Source organism: Phyllobates terribilis, unplaced genomic scaffold (genome assembly GCF_046119375.1).
Source record: "Phyllobates terribilis strain yellow unplaced genomic scaffold, ASM4611937v1 Scaffold_7__3_contigs__length_470593459, whole genome shotgun sequence".
Taxonomy (NCBI): Eukaryota; Metazoa; Chordata; class Amphibia; order Anura; family Dendrobatidae; genus Phyllobates; species Phyllobates terribilis.
The window spans coordinates 15717963-15732500 of NW_027362767.1; the positions used below are offsets into that span (position 1 = coordinate 15717963).

Consider the following 14538-nt stretch of genomic DNA (forward strand, 5'->3'; position numbering starts at 1 on the left):
AAGGCAGGGTCACCACCAAAACGTGGAGGCGCCGAGAGCCGGGGTCCAAAGCCGGGTGCCACAGCGCCACTGGGTGGAGGTGCTGCCGCAGCGGGTGCCGCTCGGCTAGAGACGGACACAGCATGTCCAGGCGGGAGTTGACAGTCCGCAGATAGGACAGGATAGTTTCCTGTTGGGATCTCAGACGTGAGACCTCCTGGTACTGGTCAGAGAGCGAAGGAGCCTGGGTGCCACCGGGTTCCATGGCCTGTGCAAACTGTTATGGGTCCAGGTGGTGGAACCTCTGTGCTTCGGTGCAAGGAGGGACCAGAGGGGCGTGACTAAGTGCCTACTCGGCTTGACCCAGGTCACACGGCGGCTTAGTCGACTCCGTGAACCAGGGAGGGACCGGGCAGGTGAACCAGGTGCCACTCTGGGACCAACCTTGTGTGAGAGCAGGCGACTCCCACGGGTCAGATGACAGGAGCTGACCGGTACAGCGGATGAGCACGGCAGGCAGGCTGGCGGGTGGTCAAGGTAGATAAGCAGGCAGGTACGGCTAATAGCCAGACAGGCGCTCCGGGTAGGCAAGCAGGCAGGCACGACAGGTTACTTGGCAGGTGCTGTGGAGTGGCGGGCATGGCAGGTAACTGGCAGGTGCTCCGGGCAGTCAGGCTGGCGGGTACGGCAGGTAACTGGCAGACTGGCGGGATGGACTGTAGACAGACTGGCGGGCTGGACTGTTAGACAGACTGGCGAGCTGGACTGACAGGCAGCGGGACCTGAGGGCTGAAGCAAATGTTAGCACACGGAACAACAACCTTGCACAGGCACCTCCATTTTGAAGGAGGTGCTGCATATAGGAGAAGTCCTCCGTCCATTGGCCGGGGACTTTTTAGGACGGTGCGCATGGCCCTTTTAAGAGGGAGGGAGCGCGCGTGCCCTAATCACAGTGCCCGGGAAGCTGCGCGCGGTGCGTGCCACAGCAGCAGGGGAGCGGGAAGACGCCAGACCTGAACCGCAGCGGTGAAGGGAACGGCGTGTCTGCCCGGCAGGAGGCAGAGACGCCGATGCTACATAAGGGTGGTTATATTATCCTAGTGTCACTTATCATTATACATCATTGATCATTTACCATTTTTAGCACACTGCAAAATAGCTATTTGTTCTTAACAGTGATGTAAACTACGGTCTCACACACACCCTGGCAGAAGGTGTGCCTGCATGTTGCAGCCTGAAGGGTAATAGGTGGCAGCGCTAGTGCTTTTGTCCATATTATTTGTATAATTTTTGTGGTTGAAAACTACTTTTGAGGCATAGTGCAAAGCTCAGAAGGGAAAAAGCGCCATATTGGAGTTAAAATTTTGCTGGACTGGTTTGAGGGTGCCATGTCACAATGGCAGAGCCCTTGAGGTGCCAGAACAGCAGCCCCCCATAAGTGATGTCATTTTACAAACTACACCCCCAATGAATTCATCTAGAGGTGCAGGGATCAGATTGACACCACAGTTGGGTCACAGAATTTTATACCATTATTATTATTATTAATTTATATAGCGCTATTGATTCCATGGTGCTGTACATAAGGTGGGTTTACATACCTGATACAGATATCACTTACAGTAAACTAACTAACAGTGATAGACTGGTGCAGAGGTAAGAGAACCCTGCCCTTGCGGGGTAACATTCTACAGGAATGGGGCGGAGACAGTAGGTTGAGGGGTTGCAGAAGCTCCGATGTTGTTGAGGTGGCAGCAGGCAAGGTCATGGCAGGCTGTAAGCTTGTTTGAAGAGATGGGTTTTCAGATTCCGTCTGAAAGATCCAAATGTGGAGGCTAATCAGACGTGTTGAGACACAGAATTCCATAGGTTGGGGGATATTCGGGAGAAATCTTGGAGGCGATTGGGTGAGGAACTAATAAGTTTGGGAGGAGAGAAGGAGGACCGGAGATTACGTAAGGGAATATATCGCGAATTAGTTCAGAGATGTACGGAAGAGAAATGTTATGGATGGCTTTGTAGGTCCGTGTTAGTAGTTTGAACTGGATACGCTGAGCAATTGGGAGCCAGTGAAGGGATTTGCTAAGGGGGGTAGCAGAGGAGTAGCGAGGCGAGAGATGAACTAGTCGCGCAGCAGAGTTAAGGATAGACTGGAAGGGTGCGAGAGTGTTAGCAGGTAGGCCACAGAGGAGGATGTTGCAGTAGTCGAGGCGGGAGATGATGAGGGCATGCACAAGCAGTTTAGTAGAGTTAGGGTTGAGGAAAGGACGAATTCTGGAAATATTTTTGAGCTGGAGGCGACAGGAGGTGGTGAGAGCTTGGATGTGGGGTTTGAAGTACAGGGCAGAGTCAAGGGTTACTCCGAGGCAGCTGAGTGTCGGTACAGGGGAAAGAGTAATGTCATTTATTGTGATAGAAAGATCAGGTGGGGAAGATATGCAAGATGGGGGAAAGATCATGAGTTCAGTTTTGTCCACATTGAGCTTGAGGAAGCGATAGGAGAAGGAGGATATGAGTGATAGACATGCTGGGATTATGGACAGCAGAGAGGTGACATCTGGGCCAGAGAGGTAGATCTGGGTGTCATCAGCGCACAGATGGCATTGGAAGCCATGGGATTTTATGAGCTGTCCCAGGCAAAGGGTATAGATTGAAAAGATCAATAAACAAACTGCGGCCACATAGTAGATCATGTGGGTGAGGGGTCTACAGAGGAGATTCAACCCCCATCTCCACACAAAAGTGCCTACTCAAAACCAAATATATAGGAGAACCATTGAGTATAGTAGCATAAGAAACTTTATTTCATAAATAATTCATTTAAGATTAGTACATCACATCAACAATTTAGAATTTTGTACAGACTGAGACATGCGGACAAATAGTCCCCCATTTTTTGTTGCAGACCTCTACAGAGGGTCCATCCCAGGGGTCATAAGGAATGCTAGTGCAGGGATAGAGAGAGAGACAAGTACTCAAATGGCTTACATACACTAATCTTAGGTTATGGAGCCCACTCTACCACAAAAGCTACATTACACCTCACTCACCCAACGAAGGAGGGTCCAAATCTGAGAGGAACTGCGCAGGGACAGGACACTGGCAAAAAGAAGCCTCGACGCGCATTTCGCCGGTGATTAATCTTGGCTTTCTCAAGAGGCATGTGTAGTAGCGCTTACAGGACCTTTAAGTACGCCCCCGAGAAGTCACGTGTGTTATCACGTGACTCTCCAATATGGCCCCCAAATGGCAGATGAAGGACAGTGCATGCGCTGCGGCTATCACCGCCTCTATGTGCATGCCTCAGCCGTCATGACGTCGGCGCGTGACCGGAAGTGCGGGTAAGCGCTATTCCCGGCGACCCGCCGAAGGCTTATTGACAGCTGAGCGCGATCACAGAGCGGGAGAGACCGGGCGCATGCGCACTACATCTGCACGCAGAGAGGCATAGATAGTATGGTGGGATGCCAGATTAGACAGTGGTGTGGTGGGATGTCAGATTAAACAGTGGTGTGGTGGGCTGCCTGATTAGACAGTGGTTTAGTGGGCTGCCAGATTATCAGTAGTATGGTGGGCTGCCAGATTAGACAGTGGTGTGGTGGGCTGCCTGATTAGACAACGGTGTGATGGGCTGCCTGATTAGACAGTAGTGTGGTGGGCTGCCAGATTAGACAGTGGTGTGATGGGATGCCAGATTAGACAATGTTGTGGTGAGATGCCAGGTTAAACAGTGGTGTGGTGAGCTGCCAGATTAGACAGTGGTTTAGTGGGCTGCCAGATTATCAGTAGTATGGTGGGCTGCCAGATTAGACAGTGGTATGGTGGGATGTTAGATTATACAGTGGTATGGTGGGATGCCAGATTAGACAGTGGTATGGTGGGATGCCATATTATCAGTAGTATGGTGGGACACCAGATTAGACAGTGGTATGGTGGGACGCCAAATTAGACAGTGGTATGGTGGGATGCCAAATTAGACAGTGGTATGGTGGGATGCCAAATTAGACAATGTTGTGGTGGGCTGCCAGATTAGACAGTGGGGTTGTGGGCTGCCAGATTAGACAGTGGTATGGTGGGATGCCAGATTAGACAGTGGTATGGTGAGCTGCCAGATTAGACAGTGGTATGCCAGATTAGACAGTGGTATGGTCGGTTGCCAGATTAGACAGTTGTATGGTGGGCTGCCAGATTAGACAGCGGTATGGTGGGATGCCAGATTAGACAGTAATATGGTGGGATGCCAGATTAGACAGTAGTGTGGTGGGATGCCATATTATCAGTAGTATGGTGGGACACCAGATTAGACAGTGGTATGGTGCGCTGCCAGATTATCAGCAGTATGGTGGGCTGCCAGATTAGACAGTGGTATGGTGGGATGCCAGATTAGACAGTGGCATGGTGAGCTGCCAGATTAGACAGTGGTATGGTGGGATGCCAGATTAGACAGTGGTATGGTGGGCTGCCAGATTAGACAGTGGTGTGGTGGGCTGCCAGATTAGTCAGTGGTTTGGTGGGCTGCCAGATTAGACAGTGGTATGGTGGTGTCGTCTCTGAATTTTGGGTCTTCTATCCTTTGGATTACGAGCTCGGAGAGAATGAAGACACAGGACAGGATGTTTGTGTCTAAACATACTCTAAAAACTTTATTACAAAACACAGGGCTAATATACACCCTAAAGGCAGGAAACGGATTTGCCATATATGGTTCGATTATACAGTTTAGCTGAACAAGCGAAAAAAGCTAGTTTCTGTATGCTTTAAAATATTTAATTAGACTTATCTAGTTAGCAAGGTCATTTCATCTTTCTGCAAGAACACATTATTGCTACAAGAAGAAACATCTGGCCAGGGAGAATCACTTTATCTTCTCCCAAGGACACGCTATTGATACAAGAAGGAACATTCATAGCTGTTGTTTTCACCTAAAATAACTGTCAGACTTATATAGCATAGATGGGGCCTTTAAACTTGAGGGACTCCATCTTCTGCTATAACATTCCATCCTTTTGTTCCTTCATTTATCAATACGAATTTCTATGTTTTCTTTTAGTACAACGCTGAATACACATTAGAAAAAGCTTAAAAACCAAATAAACCGCAAGACACATTAGCAAAATCTGTAAAATAGCTTGTACTATACCAGCCAACCACCCACCAATACCTTTAAACCAATTTGCGGGTTTTAGAAAGGTAAATCTCTGTGTGGAATTATTGGCCAAAGTATCTGAACAGTTCACTCAAAAGTTTATCTCTTCCCATGAGACCGGGACAGCGAGAAAGGGTATGCTAGTGGACGTCACAGGGGCATGTGTACATATCCAACAGTTAGCAATGGTCTGGTTTTGCTCCTTTAGTCCATCGATTAGAGCAAGATGGTGTCTAATGAATCTATTGTCGTCTCCATCCATGGTGCCTAACCTAGTCCATGCACCTGTGGTCGCAAGTATGCAGGTAAGTATAAACAATGTCATCATTCTTTGTCCGCTGGTTCTCCTAGTATCTTTTTGCAATGGGACGCGTGGATCCAGGTCTCTTTTCCCTCTAGCTTAACGGCTGTACTTGTGGTCAGCAGAACTTGAAAGGGTCCGTCAAACCGTGGATCTAGGCTTTTCCTCACGTGTCTTTTTATAACCACCCAGTCTCCAGGTTGCAGCGTATGGCTGCTAGAGTCTTGATCTGGATCTGGAAGAGAACTGAAGACATTATCATGTACTTGCTTAATCATTTTGTGTAAAGCCCTCACATGGGAACTTAGCACATGGTTGTTCATTTCTAATGCTTGCGGATAGAAACACCCTAGGCTGGGTACGTTGCCAAACAATATCTCATATGGAGAGAGTCCAGTCTTTCTATTAGGCGTGTATCTTACTGAAAACAGAGCAAGTGGTAAACAGTCCGGCCATGGTTTTCCTGTCTCAGCCATGGCTTTCTGAATTTTTAATTTCAATGTCCCATTCAGTCTTTCCACTTTACCACTACTTTGTGGGTGATATGGGGTATGGAATGCTTGTTGAATTCCTAGAGCTGACATGACTTCATTCATTATTTCACCTGTGAAGTGTGTACCTCTGTCACTCTCAATTACCTCTGGTACCCCATACCTGCAGACCACCTCCGCAAGCAGTTTCTTTGCGGTTGCCGCAGCCGTGGCTTTGGCAATCGGGAAAGCCTCTGGCCATCCTGAGAACAAATCAATACAGACCAACACATATTCCCATGATCCTGACTTTGGCAGCTGAATATAATCAATTTGCAGTCTCTGGAACGGATAGAGGGGCCGGGGGGTGTGTTTGGGTGGTGTTTTAACTACTCTACCCTGATTATGTGTAGCACATATCATGCACCCTTGTACCAGGTTTTCAATACAGGTGGAGAATCCTGGTGCCACCCAATGTTTCTGCATCACACTCATCACACCCGTTTTAGATTGGTGTGTTGGCCCATGTAGTATCTGGGCAGCTACTGGGTACAGTGCCCTTGGAAGGCATCGTCGTGTCCCTTTCCCCCATACCCCATTTGCTTCATTCAGGCATGCACCTTCCTTTAACCACTTATCGACCTCCTCCTTTTGAGCCTGAGCCTGCATTTGGGATAAGATGTCCTCCGACACAAAGGGGTTTTTAGGGGCACTTAACTGACGTACTGTTGACCCTTGTTGCGGCTTACAGGCTGCTGTTTTTGCCGCTGCATCTGCCATCGCGTTTCCTCTGCTTACCTGGTCGGTGCGTCTGGTATGTGCTCTTACCTTTATGACAGCTACTTGTTTGGGTAGCTGGACCGCATCAGCATTCTTAATGGGGTGTCCTGCTGCCGTCAGGAAACCTCTTGACTTCCATATTGGACCAAAATCATGCGATATACCGAATGCGTACCTAGAATCTGTGTAAATGTTAACAATACTACCTTCCGCTAGTTTACAGGCCTCGGTTAGGGCCCTAAGTTCAGCTTCTTGAGCCGACTGGTGTGGGAGCATTGGTTCTGCCTTGATTACTGCATTGAGGGAGACAACTGCATATCCAGTATGGAAGGTACCTGAATTGTCCTGATGACGGGATCCATCTACAAAAAATTCAAAATCTGCATTTTGTAATTCATGTTCAAATACAGTAGGTAAACCTGCCGTTTCTTGTGCCATCATTTCTACACAGTCATGAGGAACTTCCTCTCTTGGATCTTCCTTAAAAAGCACAGTACCTGACTCCTCCTTTAGATCCGAGAGAGGTAACAAAGTTGCTGGATTCAGGGTAGTACACCTCTGTAAAGAAACATTGGGAGGCATTAACAGTGCACATTGTAACCTAAGATGACGTGCTGCTGAGAGGTGAGCGGGTTGCACTTGATTCAATATAGTGTAGACATCATGAGGTGTTAGAATGGTGAGCGGGTGGTCAAGAACAATGTCTGGGGATTTATGGAGTAATAGTCCAACAGCATGCAGAGCACGTACGCAGGATGGTGCACCTCTGGCTACCGCATCCAATCTGCCACTAAAATAGGCAACAGGTCTCTGATTATCACCGTGTGTTTGAGTTAAAACTCCTGCTGCATGTCCGGCTTGCTCATGAAGGTACAGAGTAAATGGGAGCTCATAATTAGGGGTACCCAAAGTTGGAGCGGCCAAAATACGGTTCTTGAGAGAATAAAAACAGTCTATTGCCTCTGATGTTAGTACAAAAGGTGTTGGGGTAAGACAGTCATAGAGGGGCTGCATCAAAATAGAGACGGCATGAATCCACTGTCTGCAATAGGAAACAAGTCCAAGAAAAGTTCTGAGGGCTGCAACATTAATGGGGACGGTGAATGCCTGTACTGCTTGTTTGCGTGCATTTGTTAAATGACGAGCTCCTGGTGTAATGCAATGTCCCAAAAAGGTGACTGAAGATTTACAAAACTGAAGCTTATCTTTCGATGCCTTGCAGCCAGCGTGATAGAGAAACAACATAAGCGATATAGTTGCACTATGACATTGTTTCCTGGAGGGGGCACAAATGAGCAGGTCATCGACATATTGCAAAACAACGATATGTGGTTCAGACCATCCCTCCAGTATTTCCGTCAGACTTGCAGTGTACATTGTGGGTGAATTCTGGGCACCCTGTGGCAACACTGTCCATGTATATTGACTACCCTGGAATGTGAAAGCAAACAGGTACTGGCAGTCAGGATGTAATGGTACACTGAAAAATGCATTTACCAAATCAACCACTGAAAAGCAAAGAGAGTTAGAAGGTATCTGTGACAGAAGAGTATGCAGGTTGGGCACAACTGGTGTTAGAAGTTCTGTGGCTTTGTTAACCAACCGGAGGTCATGGACCATTCTATATGCGGCTGGTTGTCCTGGCACGCTCTTTTTCTTTACTGGGAACAGGGGAGTGTTGCAAGGGGACTGGGTTTTGACTAGGACTCCTCTCTGTAGTAATTTTTGGACCTGCTGGGCTATGGCATTCTCCTGAGCCGAGCTAAGGGGATACTGCCTCTGTTGAGGCAAGATGGCTCCTGGTTTTAATTTCACCATTACTGGTTGAACTCTTAACCTACCAACATCTGTTTTGTCTGAGGTCCAAAAATCATGTGGTACAGCCTGCTCCAATATCGGGGGAAACTCATTTGTCTCTTCTATGCTGGCAATATCTAGTGACATAATTTTGCAAAGGGTACTTGGTTTTAAACCTGGGGTCATGGTGACAGTGCCATCGGGATGATACTCAATATGTGCTTGTAATTGGGACAACACATCATTTCCCAAAAGGTTACATTGGCCTCGGGGCGATACCATGAGCTGGCTATGTACAGTAGCTCCTTGAATTTGCAGGGGAATTCTCTTAGTGACAGGGAGCAGGATAGACGGGGAATTGAAGAGGGTGGCAATGACATGATGTGAAAAATCAGTGTCAGTATATGGCCAATCACCTTGCGTAATTACTGAATTGTCGGCCCCCGTATCTACTTGGAAATCGATTTCATGTCCCCCTGGTAGGTTCACCTGCACTATACAACTGGGAGTTGGGGGTAAGGAGATGAGGGGGTTCATGTGCAAGCTACCCTCATCCTATGGGGGCGTTGTTTGGTCGGCTGGAGGACCTGTACTCTGAGCATTTGGATACGGGTTGGTCCTACAGTTCTTTCTAAAATGTCCTGGCTTTTTACATCCGTAACACAGTTTCTGTCCTCCTCCTTCAGTCCGTCTTCTGCCTCTGTTGTTTCTGGGGGTCGTCTCTACTATATGAATTCTGGCAGCTCTTTTTGCCTGTGCTATGTCATGCTGTGCCCCCTGAGCTATTCTAGCTAAATCTTCTGCCTTCACTGATCTCCAGTCCGGTCTACTTGCTTTTACCTTCTCTGCAATCTCCTTCTTTAGTCCATTCATGAAAGCACTTGCTAATACCCTCTCACTAGTCTTATTCCCGGGGTTGAACCCCATTTCTGACCAGGTTTTCTTTAGTGCATAGAAATAATCCTTAGGATCTTCCTCCTTTCCCTGCACTCTATCTTCTAGTGTAACTTGCTTTTCTGCTTGCCTGTCTTGACATGCTTTTACCAACGCTGCTGCGAATAGGACTCCAGCTGCTGCATCATTAGATTCTGCATCTACGGGTCCGGTCCTATTGGCATACTGTTTTTTTTTGTCTCATCTATCAACCTATCATAGCGGGCTTCATCTGCCAATTTTCCCTTAATTACCCCCTGCAGATCTATTCTAGTGGCATGATACGTATCCTGTATGGTGGTGATCATTCTGGCGAAACCCATAGGGGACTGGGATGGGTCTGGCAGCTGGGAGATCAGTGCCAACTGCTCTGAAGGACTCCATGGTCTATACATTAACATTGTGCGAGCTTCCTGACCTGGAACCACTGCATCCCCCCCTGCTGCTGCTGCTGCTGCAGCTCCCGGTGCTCCTGGCACAACTACCGTCCTCATTGGGAATTGTCTAGCTGGGTGGGGTCTCGGTCCTCAACATGCCACACAGATGTCTACTGTCAAGGGATTCTGCTGTCCACATCTGGGGCAAAACCCAACATTTAGGTTCCTGGGAATTCTGGTACTGGGGTGGGGGTGACGTCGGGAGCGGACAGGGAGGAAAATCTGTCATTCCAGTTTTTGTCAGTCTGTAACGTCCGTCTCCTAATTCTTCAATCTTTCCTTCAAAATAAGCGCATGCATTCATCCATACATCTACTGTCCCTAACAGACCCTTATCTTTCAACCATCCATGATAGGAGTTAAAGAAGGATTTCCATTTCTCTCCATTCATCTCTCCATTCTCATTCATTCCCGCTTTACACAATATTTTGTCAATTCCAATCAGTGCCTGTTTCCCTTCTCTGCGTACCACTAAGTCTTTGGCTATAATGCCTTCCTTGGCATTTTGGTTCCCCATTTTTTTCGGTTCTCCTCACCTAGAAGAGACTCCTCAGTCACTTAGACAATGGTCACTTAGACAATGGGCCACAAAGGTTTCTGAACCATTCCACTACTAGCCTCTCTAGGACTTATACGCCAACCAGGAAAACAGACCAAAAACATCAATCCCGGGACACATCCACAACACAATCATCGGATCCATACTTTCATTCTTAAATTCTCCAAAGGATAGAAGGCAGGACTGTCAATTTATCTGAGGGGATTCTACTGGTTCAAAGGGACCTGAGCCAGACAACAATCTGTTGAATTACCTAGGGAGCCGACCGCTCGGGGGTGAGGGAGTCTCTTCTATGCAGTGATATAATTAGGTAGAATATAACAGTTATTCTTACCTCAGCGCTGTATATATCACCAACAGAGAGCTTCACTCGTCCCACGTCTCGGACCGGTCGAGCACCCCTGGGTAGATTAACTCAAGGTCCCTGTTCGAGCGCCAGCTGTCGTCTCTGAATTTTGGGTCTTCTATCCTTTGGATTACAAGCTCGGAGAGAATGAAGACACAGGACAGGATGTTTGTGTCTAAACATACTCTAAAAACTTTATTACAAAACACAGGGCTAATATACACCCTAAAGGCAGGAAACGGATTTGCCATATATGGTTCGATTATACAGTTTAGCTGAACAAGCGAAAAAAGCTAGTTTCTGTATGCTTTAAAATATTTAATTAGACTTATCTAGTTAGCAAGGTCATTTCATCTTTCTGCAAGAACACATTATTGCTACAAGAAGAAACATCTGGCCAGGGAGAATCACTTTATCTTCTCCCAAGGACACGCTATTGATACAAGAAGGAACATTCATAGCTGTTGTTTTCACCTAAAATAACTGTCAGACTTATATAGCATAGATGGGGCCTTTAAACTTGAGGGACTCCATCTTCTGCTATAACAGTGGGCTGCCAGATTAGACAGTGGTGTGGTGGGCTGCCTGATTAGACAGTGGTTTGGTGGGCTGCCAGATTAGACAGTGGTATGGTGGGCTGCCAGATTATCAGTAGTATGGTGGGCTGCCAGATTAGACAGTGGTATGGTGGGATGCCAGATTAGACAGTGGTGTGATGGGCTGCCAGATTAGACAGCGGTGTGATGGGCTGCCAGATTAGACAGTAGTGTGGTGGGCTGCCAGATTAGACAGAGGTGTGATGGGCTGCCAGATTAGACAGTAGTGTGGTGGGCTGCCAGATTAGACAGTGGTGTGGTGGGATGCCAGATTAGACAGTTGTATGGTGGGCTGCCAGATTATCAGTAGTATGGTGGGCTGCCAGAATAGACAGTGGTGTGGTGGGCTGCCTGATTAGACAGTGGTTTAGTGGGCTGCCAGATTATCAGTAGTATGGTGGGCTGCCAGATTAGACAGTGGTGTGGCGGGCTGCCTGATTAGACAGTGGTTTAGTGGGCTGCCAGATTAGACAGTGGTATGGTGGGCTGCCAGATTATCAGTAGTATGGTGGGCTGCCAGATTAGACAGTGGTATGGTGGGATGCCAGATTAGACAGTGGTATGGTGGGATGCCAGATTAGACAGTGGTATGGTGGGCTGTCAGATTAGACAGTGGTATGGTGGGCTGCCAGATTTGACAGTGGTGTGGTGGGCTGCTAGTTTAGACAACGGTGTGGTGGGCGGCCAGATTAGACAGTAGTGTGGTGGGCTGCCAGATTAGACAGTGGTGTGATGGGATGCCAGATTAGACAGTAGTGTGGTGGGCTGCCAGATTAGACAGTGGTGTGATGGGATGCCAGATTAGACAATGTTGTGGTGAGATGCCAGGTTAAACAGGGGTTTAGTGGGCTGCCAGATTATCAGTAGTATGGTGGGCTGCCAGATTAGACAGTGGTATGGTGGGATGTCAGATTAGACAGTGGTATGGTGGGATGCCAGATTAGACAGTGGTGTGGTGGGATGTCAGATTAAACAGTAGTGTGGTGGGCTGCCTGATTAGACAGTGATATGGTGGGCTGCCAGATTAGACAGTGGTATGGTGGGATGCCAGATTATACAGTAGTATGGTGGGATGCCAGATTATACAGTAGTCATCTCAGACTCTCTGTTCTCTCTAGGGTTTCCATTTTTACATTCTGGAGATGAAAATCTACCTGATCAGCAGAAGAATAGACGGTTGAGAGACTGGACATCATTGAATAACTTGTCTCCGCTAATTTACCATTAGTTGTGTGTCTTTTTATCATTTCATTGCTTGTGCTCTGCTCAGGTTCAGGCTTGGTGTTTGTTCTACATTTATAGCGATTCCCAGTAGAAACATGTCTAGTGATGAGTGAGCACTAAAATGCTCGGGTGCTCGTTGCTCGGGTCGAGCACATTGGAATACTCGGGTGATCGACCCGATCAACGAGCCCAATGTAAGTCTATGGGAAACTCGAGCATTTTTCAGGCGGCTCCCCCCGGCGGTCTGCAGAGGGCCTAAAAATTACCAGAATCATTGGGAACAGTGCTCAAATGACATGGGGACAGCATAGGGAAGAACCCTGGAAGCATTTCTGCCCCCCCAGGTCACTGCTGTCAACAACGTTGTCAGAGTATTACGCCACTTTTACAAACACACAATAAAACATACAAAAACGAAACCAAAATGGATTTTCCTGGGAAATATGTTAAGGAACATCCTTTCCAGGGTAATGACTTGTATATAAATAACCCAAAACAAAAATATTCCTCCACGCCTTGGGCTATGTTCACACGTAGAGTTTTTGATGTGTTTTTGAACTTTTGTATTGCTTTCAGCCGTGACAAATACATTCACCGGGAAATGTCATTTTAACATTTTAGAAACCTTATCTGGCGTGTGGTGTGTGGTGAGACATGATCAGACACATCCTGTTTCATTTATGAAGGAGGGACTCTGAAAGTCACAAAGCCTATTTTTATAGGGCCATCAGGGGGCCTTTACTTTTCTTAAAGGGCTAGCAGTTGGCCCTCACTATTCTTAGAGAGCCTTCAGCCGGCTATGCTTTGTTGTTCCCATTACTAAAGAGTGGGTCTCCTATACTGTTATTGCATATGCAGTAAGTGGCAGGGCTGCCCAAACTTTGGACGCATCCCAATACCCCATTGAAATTTTGGACACACCCCAATACCCCTTTGAAAATTTGGACACACCCCAATACCCCTTTAAAGAGACTTAGAGGAGGCCCTCCTGAAAACAATGTTCCCATTATTAGGAAGTAGGTCTCCCATACTGTTTGCCTATGCAGTGAATGCAAGGGCTGCCAAAAATGTGGACCTACTCCAAAGCCCCTTGGAAGAGACATAGAGGAGGGCCTCCTGAAATTTTTTTTCCCCCATTATTAGGAAGTGGGTCTCCCATTGTGTTCGCCTATGCAGTGTTGCCAAAAATTTGGAGGCACTCCAATGCCCCTTGGAAAAGATGTAGAGGGCCTCATGAAAAAATGTTCCCATTATTAGGAAGTGGGTCTCCCATAGTGTTGGCCTATGCAGTGAATACAAGGGCTGAAAAAAAATTGGGAGGCACTCCAATGCCCCTTGGAAGAGACTTGGAGGAGGGCCTCATAAAAAAATGTTCCCATTAGAAAGGAGCGGGCCTCCTATACTTGTAATGCCCATGCACTAAGTGTATGGGCTGACAAACATTTACCCCTGAGGGGTATACATGAACATACTGTATAAAAAAATTTTTTTACGGGCATCATAAACACCCTTTAAAAAATTTCTGTGGGTGTTGCATCACGGACCATGGTCACCCTGGTGATATGGTGGTGGAAGATGAGGAGGACAAGAGCAAATAGCCAAAATCAGGAAGCGTATACCCATGTGTGGGTATGAAAAGGTGTATGGGAATACACCTCCCAAAAAAAGACACTGTATTTGAGTTTATGTTACGCTGGTATCATTCAGTGGTGTTTAGGAGTCTGGCCCAATTCAGCCCTTGTTCATTTTTATAAGAGTCAGCCTGTCAGAATTTTCAGTTGTAATTCCTCCAGCGGCACTAAAAACCCGCTCTGATAACACGCTAGCGGCAGGCTGGCCAGGACCTCCAAGGCATAGAGAGCCAGTTCATTCCACGTATCCAGCTTGGATACCAAATAATTATAAGGCACAGAGGAATCACGGAGGACGTTGGCACTTGTCCACGTGTCCGTGGTTAGGTGGACGTTCCC

At 47.3% G+C, this 14538-nt stretch overlaps 1 protein-coding gene across 1 annotated transcript in view; it reads right to left on the bottom strand.

The window, feature by feature from the left end:
• Positions 1-4957: 4957 nt before the first annotated feature.
• Positions 4958-14538, bottom strand: part of ZNF410 (zinc finger protein 410) — a 150644-nt gene continuing 141063 nt past the window's right edge. Inside the window, exon 17 of the transcript XR_012247301.1 lies at positions 4958-5661. The gene's annotated coding sequence lies outside the window, so the exon portion shown is untranslated. The remainder of the gene's footprint in view (positions 5662-14538) is intronic.